Raw genomic sequence first — 10,097 nt, 5'->3', positions numbered from 1 at the left:
TAATCCAGCATATAAACAGAACCAAAGACAAGAACCACATGATCATCTCAATAGATGCAGAAAAGGCTTTTGACAAAATTCAACAGCCCTTCATGCTAAAAACGCTCAATAAATTCGGTATTGATGTAACATACCTCAGAATAATAAGAGCTATTTATGACACACCCACAGCCAATATCATACTGAATGGGCAAAAACTGGAAAAATTCCCTTTGAAAACTGGCACAAGACAGGGATGCCCTCTCTCACCACTCCTATTCAACATAGTGTTGGAAGTTCTGGCTAGGGCAATCAGGCAAGAGAAAGAAATCAAGGGTATCCAGTTAGGAAAAGAAGAAGTCAAATTGTCCCTGTTTGCAGATGACATGATTGTATATTTAGAAAACCCCATTTTCTCAGCCCAAAATCTCCTTAAGCTGATAAGCAACTTCAGCAAAGTCTCAGGATACAAAATTAATGTGCAAAACTCACAAGCATTCTTATACACCAGTAACAGACAAACAGAGAGCCAAATCATGAATGAACTTCCATTCACAATTGCTTCAAAGAGAATCAAATACCTAGGAATCCAACTTACAAGAGATGTAAAGGACCTCTTCAAGGAGAACTACAAACCACTGCTCAGTGAAATAAAAGAGGACACTAACAAATGGAAGAACATACCATGCTCATGGATAGGAAGAATCAATATCATGAAAATGGCCATACCGCCCAAGGTTATTTATAGATTCAATGCCATCCCCATCAAGCTACCAATGATTTTCTTCACAGAATTGGAAAAAACGGCTTTAAAGTTCATATGGAACCAAAAAAGAGCCCGCATTGCCAAGACAATCCTAAGTCAAAAGAACAAAGCTGGAGGCATCACGCTAGCTGACTTCAAACTATACTACAAGGCTACAGTAACCAAAACAGCATGGTACTGGTACCAAAACAGAGATATAGACCAATGGAACAGAACAGAGTCCTCCGAAATAATACCACACATCTGCAGCCATCTGATCTTTGACAAACCTGAGAGAAACAAGAAATGGGGAAAGGATTCCCTATTTAATAAATGGTGCTGGGAAAATTGGCTAGCCACAAGTAGAAAGCTGAAACTGGATCCTTTCCTTACTCCTTATACGAAAATTAATTCAAGATGGATTAGAGACTTAAATGTTAGACCTAATACCATAAAAACCCTAGAAGAAAACCTAGGTAGTACCATTCAGGACATAGGCATGGGCAAGGACTTCATGTCTAAAACACCAAAAGCAATGGCAGCAAAAGCCAAAATTGACAAATGGGATATGATTAAACTAAAGAGCTTCTGCACAGCAAAAGAAACTACCATCAGAGTGAACAGGCAACCTACACAATGGGAGAAAATTTTTGCAATCTACTCATCTGACAAAGGGCTAATATCCAGAATCTACAAAGAACTCAAACAAATTTACAGGAAAAAAAGAAACAACTCCATCAAAAAGTGGGCAAAGGATATGAACAGATATTTCTCAAAAGAAGACATTCATACAGCCAAGAGACACATGAAAAAATGCTCATCATCACTTGCCATCAGAGAAATGCAAATCAAAACCACAATGAGATACCATCTCACACCAGTTAGAATGGCAATCATTCAAAAGTCAGGAAACAACAGGTGTTGGAGAGGATGTGGAGAAACAGGAACACTTTTACACTGTTGGTGGGATTGTAAACTAGTTCAACCATTATGGAAAACAGTATGGCGATTCCTCAAGGATCTAGAACTAGATGTACCATATGACCCAGCCATCCCACTACTGGGTATATACCCAAAGGATTATAAATAATGCTGCTATAAAGACACATGCACACGTATGTTTATTGCGGCACTATTCACAATAGCAAAGACTTGGAATCAACCCAAATGTCCATCTGTGACAGACTGGATTAAGAAAACGTGGCACATATACACCATGGAATATTATGCTGCCATAAAAAAGGATGAGTTTGCATCCTTTGTAGGGACATGGATGCAGCTGGAAACCATCATTCTTAGCGAACTATCACAAGAACAGAAAACCAAACACCGCATGTTCTCACTCATAGGTGGGAACTGAACAATGACATCACTTGGACTCGGGAAGGGGAACATCACACATCAGGGCCTATCATGGGCGGGGGCGGGGAGGGATTGCATTGGGAGTTATACATGATATAAATGATGAATTGATGGGTGCTGACGAGTTGATGGGTGCAGCACACCAACATGGCACAAGTATACATATGTAACAAACCTGCAGGTTATGCACATGTACCCTAGAACTTAAAGTATAATAAAATAAAAAAATAAAAAAAAACTACTTTAAAGTTCATATGGAACCAAAATGAGCCCACATAGCCAAGACAATCCTAAGCAAAAAGAACAAAGCTGGAGGCATCATGCTACCTGACTTCAAACTATACTACAAGTCTACAGTAACCAAAACAGCATGGTACTGGCACCAAAACAGATATAAAGACCAATGGAACCGAACAGCAGCCTCAGAAATAACATCACACACCTACAACCATCTGATCTTTGACAAACCTGACAAAAACAAGCAATGGGGAAAGCATTCCCTATTTAATAAATGGTGCTGGGAAAACTGTCTAGCCATATATGGAAAGCTGAAACTGAATCCCTTCCTTACATTGTATGCAAAAATTAACTCAAGATGGATTAAAGACTTAAATGTAAGACCTAACACCATAAAATCCTAGAAGAAAACCTAGGTAATACCATTTAGGACACAGGCATGGGCAAAGACCTCATGATTAAAACACCAAAAGCAATGGCAACAAAAGCCAAAATTGACAAATGGGATCTAATTAAATGAAAGAGCTTCTGCACAGCAAAAGAAACTATCATCACAGAGAACAGGCAACCTACAGAATGGGAGAAAAGTTTTGTAATCTACCCATCTGACAAAGGACAAATATCCAGAATCTACAAATAACTTAAACAAATTTATGAAGACAGTGTGGCAATTCCTCAAGGATCTAGAACTAGAAAAACCATTTGTCCCAGCAATCCCATTACTGAGCATATACCCAAAGGATTATAAATTATTCTACGATAAAGACATATGCACACGTATGTTTATTGCAGCACTATTCACAATAGCAAAGACTTGGAACCAACCCAAATATCCATCAATGATAGACTGGATCAAGAAAATGTGGCACATATACACCATGGAATACTATGCAGCCATAAAAAAGGGTGAGTTCATGTCCTTTGCAGGGACATGGATGAAGCTGGAAACCATCAGTCTAAGCAAACTGTCACAAGGATAGAAAACCAAACACTGCATTTTCTCACTTATAAGTGGGAGTTGGACAATGAGAACACATGGACACAGGGGAACATCACACACTGGGGTTTGTCGGGGGTTGGGGAATATGGGGATGGAGAGCATCAGGACAAATACCTAATGCATGAGGGGCTTAAAACCTAGATGATGGATTAATAGGTGCAGCAAACTGCCATGGCACATGTATACCTATATAACAAACCTGCACGTTCTGCACACATATCCAGAACTTGAAGTAAATTAAAAAATAAATAAGTAAATAAATAAGAAAATTGTTTGTCTCCCTCTTTAGGGCTTAGACAAAGACTAATGACTCCTTTGGGAAATGAGTATTCAGGTGCATAAAGACTGTACACACACATCTGATAGAAAAGTTGCATTTCAAAGTTGAAGTCATCGAGAGACCTTCTACACCTTACTCTCATGAGAATGCATCAAAGCACTTGAAGTATTACCTCCACACCATCTGCATTCAAAGACCTTAGCTTCATCTTTACTCCTCTCCCTCTACTCCACAGGACCTGGAGTTCCAAAGGCCATCACGGATTCTCCTGTCTGCTTTTACCAATCCATACCTTCATCCAACCTGTGGACAAAGGATTATGAAGGATTATGAAGTAGGAATGACTTAAACTTACAGGACTATGAAGTAGGAATTACTTAAACTTACAGGTGTGTACTGAGAGGAAGCCCTGGGGAAGTCAGAGTGAGAAAAGACCCAAGGGTAAGGAAGGGAGGGTGTAAAGTGTGGATTAATGGAGGATCAGAAGACAAAGGTTATGAAAAAAAAAAAAATGCTTTTGCCAAAAACCACAACCTGAGGACAGGGAGTTAAAGAGTTATTTGTCCAATGCATGTATGTTATCTGAAGTGATTATAAAGCACATTAACATCTTCAACTCATAGTATAAACTATATTTTCAGTTTTCAAGCAGAGACCAGAAAACAGAAAGGTTTTGCAAAGAAAAAAGGTAAAAGATCATAATCACTGACCGGAGAGAAAGGTCCAGAAGTAGTTTTCCCAGTTAGGATCTTTACAGTGATAGTGGGGCTGAGATTGTTACTAAAAGTGAGGACTAGACCATTTTATCAGGAAGTTGAGAGTAGAAAACTTTGGTCAAACCCATATTTGCAGGATTTTCCTAAAATCTACTTTGGCAACAAAAAGCCAGAAATCTCGTTTGGCTCCAAGCAAATCCCAAAATGTGAATAGTTAAATTAGGAAGTATAAATCATCCTTTCAGATAAAGTCTGTATTTTTTTCCAGAAACATTCATATAAAGCTATTGCATGCAATTGTGTAGACTGCACAATGCAGGCCATGTCCCAGTCTATGTAAATGGTGCCCTGGGGATTGAATGTGAACTACCCTTACATCGCATGCAGCTGTTCTACATTTACAACAGATGTAACTCTAAATCTGGGGTCTTCTTTTCTTTATGTAGCCAAACACTTGTGCCTGAAATGTCTTTTAAACAACCAGTTCTCCAGTGGAACTATTCTAACAGTAACATGTCTAGTTCAGTTGAAGGCAGTCTATCCTGAGATTCATCTTTATGGCCTCACCTAGACTGTATACCACTTGAGATTCTTGACCTCTGCATTGATTTCACCTCATGTAGGATGAGTTTTAGAAAGGATTTGTTATCAGCCTAGTAAACAGAGCCTATTTTTATAGCCCATGTTTCTTATAGACAAATTCTAGATGTGATTCATAGGTTCATATTCTACATTGCCTTGTACATAATAAGTACTCAAGGGTTATTAATGGAATGAGTGATAAGGGGAACTAAATCTACTGGGTTTTTTTGTTTTTGTTTTTGTTTTTTTTTTTGTATCTCCCCATAACAACTGTGAAGGGGTAACACCCAAAGGCAATGTATGAGCATCAACAAATGATTCTCGTAAATGATAAAGTTTTTCCTTCTGAAACATTGCTTAAAACAGCTGAAGAACTAAATGAGGTTTCTGAAACGAAACTGCAAAGACAGTCTGGCAGAAATAGTTTCTTCTTTCCTAATCATCAAGGATGGTCCCATGGGGTGGTGCTGCCCTTCAGGCCAGGCGATGCTCCAATTGCACGCATTGGAGAAGCTGGTGATTGTGTTGTGGGAAAGGGGAGGCAGAGACAGCCTGTGGGGTGTCTTAGCCTGATTGCTGAGAGAGGCTTTGGGGGTGGGACCTAATTCTGAAGCGCTGCTCTGCCTCACCTACCTCCTCCTAGAGTTGTGATAGATGTCTGTTATTTAAACTCTTGAAACGAGAGAAGAAAGTATCTAAAATGAGCATGATAAAATGGAGCATTATTGAATTAGAAAACAAAGACTGATTTTGAGAGGCAGAATATAATGACAGGGTTGGAACATTTCCAGGAGATTGTGGATGGCGCCCCAGCTGAGTGTTGAAGAAATTCTTCCAGACTGAGCCTAGACAGATGATGTTTGTCATCCTCCTCCTCCAGTGCTGTGGACTCCAGTCTTACAATGATGCAGCACCTCACAGTGTCCACTGAGGTCCAAATGCCAATGGTCTCAACTTCGTACATATCCTCTAAAGCTGTATCCTCCAAACAGTGGAGAAAGCTGAACTCACAACTTTTTTTGATCTGCTGTGTGTAGAAATCATATTGAGTGAATTAACAAGAAAACAGTCTTTTCCGGTTAGAGCGGCGTGAGAAGCCATGAGCAGCAAAGTCTCTCGCGACACCCTATACGAGGCGGTGCGGGAAGTCCTGCACGGGAACCAGCGCAAGCGCCGCAAGTTCCTGGAGACAGTGGAGTTGCAGATCAGCTTGAGGAACTATGACCCCCAGAAAGACAAGCGCTTCTCGGGCACCGTCAGGCTTAAGTCCACTCCCCGCCCCAAGTTCTCTGTGTGTGTCCTGGGGGACCAGCAGCACTGTGACGAGGCCAAGGCCGTGGATATCCCTCACATGGACATCGAGGCGCTGAAAAAACTCAACAAGAATAAAAAACTGGTCAAGAAACTGGCCAAGAAGTATGATGCGTTTTTGGCCTCAGAGTCTCTGATCAAGCAGATTCCACGAATCCTTGGCCCAGGACTAAATAAGGCAGGAAAGTTCCCTTCCCTGCTCACACACAACGAAAACATGGTGGCCAAAGTGGATGAGGTGAAGCCCACAATCAAGTTCCAAATGAAGAAGGTGTTATGTCTGGCTGTAGCTGTTGGTCACGTGAAGATGACAGATGATGAGCTTGTGTATAACATTCACCTGGCTGTCAACTTCTTGGTGTCATTGCTCAAGAAAAACTGGCAGAATGTCCGGGCCTTATATATCAAGAGCGCCATGGGCAAGCCCCAGCGCCTATATTAAGGCACATTTGAATAAATTCTATTACCAATCCAAAAAAAAAAAAAAAAAACAAGAAAATATTGGAATCTGTAAAAAGCAACATAAGATTTAGATGTTGTTACTAATATTGAAAAGGTTGCTGTATTACAATTCCTAATACCTTGGTCAAATATATTCAGAACCCTCATTAAAAGCATAAAAACAGGTCTGTTTATACTGCTTGCAATTATAACATAGCAATTACTCTTTTTCACGGATAAGCTATGTAAATAGAAAACATTTTCCATTATTTTTAATAGGATCTTATACACTTAATTCATTGTAAAAGTTTATGTTTAAATTCTAAATACTTTAAATTTAAGTCTAAATATTATTTATTTGGGGGGGAAAACACTTTCCACAAGACTCGATAGATTTGCAAGCAGTCAGACATGAAGGAAGGTAAACTTAGGCTTCACTGAGGAGCAAGAAAGGGAACAAGGGTTCACAGGCTGGCCTGCAACCCTGTTGGAGCTCCAGAAGCTGTCCTGTCCGGAACACTCAACTGTGTCCTCAGAATCCCATTATGCTCCTTATGGGATGGGTTTTCCCCAGTCTTTCCTGCTCATCAGCTCTTCCCACACTTTCTGGGGCTGGACCTTGACTTCTGACTTCTTGTGATCACTTAGCATTTTGAATATTGGCTCCCTTCTGTTCGCCGTAACAATCACTTTTTGAAAGCCTACATCAGGATTTTCTAACTTTAGTTCAATTACCTGGAGAGCTTGTTAAACCAGACTGCTGGACCTCAGGGTTTCTCTTTTAGCAGGTCTGAGGAGGAGTGGGACAGAGTCAAAAATGTGTGTTTTCTAGGAAACTGCGTGGAAATGCCGATGTTGCTGGTCCAGCCCCCTTTTGAGAAGCACTGGCCCCCACCACACTTAGTGTTACCCTTAGGTTCACACAAATTCTAACAATCCCATGACATTAGATATTTTTATTATTGTATTAATGAGGAAACTGAGACTCAGAAAAATTTAATAGCTTGCCTGAGGGCACACAATGAATGAAAATAAACTAGGATGCTCACCTAGGACTCTCCTACACCGAAACCTATGATCTTTGATGTACATCATTTTTGTTCTCATTGTATTCTCAAAATGAAGTCAGAAACACCCCCACCCCAACTAAAGTCCTTAGAAGCATTTATAAGAGAGGAATTCTTACCGTTTTATCTCACAACCTTCTTAACCCAGGAATCTATGTCAGGTCATGGGTGAGAGAGTTGCCAGCTGCTGGCACTGATGCCCCCTCATCAGATTATCTGTGTGACAAGCAATTAAGAAGAGCTACATCATTCCCTCTCAGCACCTGCAACTCATTATGGAACCAAACAGCTCAAGTCCAAGAGTTCCATTCAGAAGCATGGTATACACAGATGATGCCTGATTTGTCAGGGATCCCCAAGGCCAATATTCAACTTCCATTAAGAAAAATGGAGATTTATGCAAAAACTGTCTAATGCTTTCCATATGGTAGGCCATAGATAAGAAACTAGCTACATTCAGTAAGAAAGTAGTCTCTGCCTTACCAGCCTATAGGCTTTTGAGAACATCTACTATTTTTTGCATGTGGAAAAAGGCTCATAAAAGTTGTATTGCAATGGCTTCAGTCAAAAATCTACCTCAATGTTCTAGGAAATGATTTAAATAATTCATAACCAAAGACAGTCTTTATAAGCCATGGCTATATATACTGCATTAATCTGGCTGACCATTTAAGTGATGGCTGTTTTTAGCAATGTTCGTATCTCCTGCCATTCCAAGCTGGGTTCTAACAACTGCAGGTTTCATTCTGTCCCAGTTAGAGCAAGTAAACCCCAAAGCAGGTAGGTACTTAAGAAACTCCAGACCCCTGTGCTAGGGTTCAGCAACAGATTGCGATGGGTGGAATCTATCCAGTGAAATAAACATCCAATCAGTGTCTGTCCACGAGGGAGAATGGTGTTTGGTGTCAAAGTCATGCTCTTCAACAGTGTAGAGACTGTTTAGGTTGGGTGGTGAGTTCAGCACGCTTGCACTACTTGTATCAAAATTGTACCAAAGAATTAATTCACAAGCTTATCAGTACAAGAAGGGAGACACATACAGGCAGAAAGTAAGACACCTACTGCAGATACGTCAGGACTCAAGGAGGAACTAATTTTGCTCCTCCATGTAGACAGCTCTCATCCTGCCCACGCCAGCCACCCACCCTCAAGGAAGTCTGACCAGAGGCACTCAAGTGATTCCCTTTGCATTTGGCTGAGAGAGGATTGCACTCCCCCACTTACACCCAGAGAAGCTGGGAAATGGAGAGGACCCTAGCTACTCTCAATGGAAGATAGACTTAATGAAAAAAACTCCAGCCTGTCAGTTCATCAGCACCTGCCTAATGGGGAAGAAAATCTTCCTAAACGTAACACTTGCCTTCACATATGACAATTTCCAGATCATACAGGGCTGCTAAGTCTAGAGACATTAGATTAATGAGTAGGCAAAGAAAGATTATAAAAATTCCAAGGAGATGCCACCTTGAAGGATGGAAACCAATACAAACCTTCAGAAAAAATGTAGCAGACCAAGTCAGTGTGTCCTGCTGAGCTCAAACTGCAGCAGCCTCTGTATGCCCCTTTCTGTGGGTGGCTTATGTAGCTCAGATCAGCCAAATTAAGTAGGATATTGCCTAGTTCCTTCTCTTCAGGGAGGGGTGGTGCTAGAATACTACTTGGAAGTCCCAAGGAAATCACACCTAGGTGGGCAATCATGTTTAAATCTAGACTCCAGATAAAATTCTACGTCAGAGGAGAGCAGAGAGACTTGAAATGACCAGGTACTCTTAGGAAGGAGAGAAATTATTCCCATTCTTCAGAAATTAAAGCAAAATCAGATACTCTGTTTTGAGTTTCCAAAAGTATTCATCAAAGCTGCCAGACTCACGAAAGAAGACTGAGGAAAGGGAAGGTGTTCAGAAATCCAGACCTTGAGACTATAACCCGGAGTATCAATGCAGAAGTTATGGCTGACCCAGGTGCAACTGCAAAAACCATCTGCTTTACGGATGCCAGCTCTCCCTTTCAAGGTTGCCCCTAGAGATAATGCTCTGAATATGTTATTTTCATTGAACCAGTTATATTCCGGCTATGCTATGCCCTGGCCAAGGTGGCTTCTACCAGGCCAAGAAGAAAGACATAGGTTTTCTATAGCATTGGAGATCACAGGCAAAGGAATTGAGTAGGTGGTATTTATTTGATGAGTGAATTTTATTCAAATATAGCATCCCAGGCAAAGGCACAAAGCATATTCCAAGTGGGTATTTGTTGGGAGAATGACAGTATTAAACAGTCAGTGGAACTTGCAAGTAGACAGTTGACACTGGGGAATAATAAGAGATGAGGCTAAGGAGGTAGCTATTCACAGGAGATACTGCTTAAAGAATTTAGACTT

At 40.7% G+C, this 10,097-nt stretch overlaps 1 pseudogene across 1 annotated transcript; it reads left to right on the top strand.

The window, feature by feature from the left end:
* Positions 1-5,963: 5,963 nt before the first annotated feature.
* On the top strand, positions 5,964-6,684 carry LOC104655310 (annotated as a pseudogene). The gene has a single exon (XR_746955.2). The product of XR_746955.2 is annotated as a 60S ribosomal protein L10a pseudogene (transcript).
* Positions 6,685-10,097: the final 3,413 nt, after the last annotated feature.

Source organism: Rhinopithecus roxellana, chromosome 14 (assembly GCF_007565055.1).
Source record: "Rhinopithecus roxellana isolate Shanxi Qingling chromosome 14, ASM756505v1, whole genome shotgun sequence".
Classification (NCBI taxonomy): Eukaryota; Metazoa; Chordata; class Mammalia; order Primates; family Cercopithecidae; genus Rhinopithecus; species Rhinopithecus roxellana.
The sequence above is the reverse complement of the archived record's forward strand: the minus strand, read 5'-3'. Positions and strand labels throughout refer to the sequence as shown.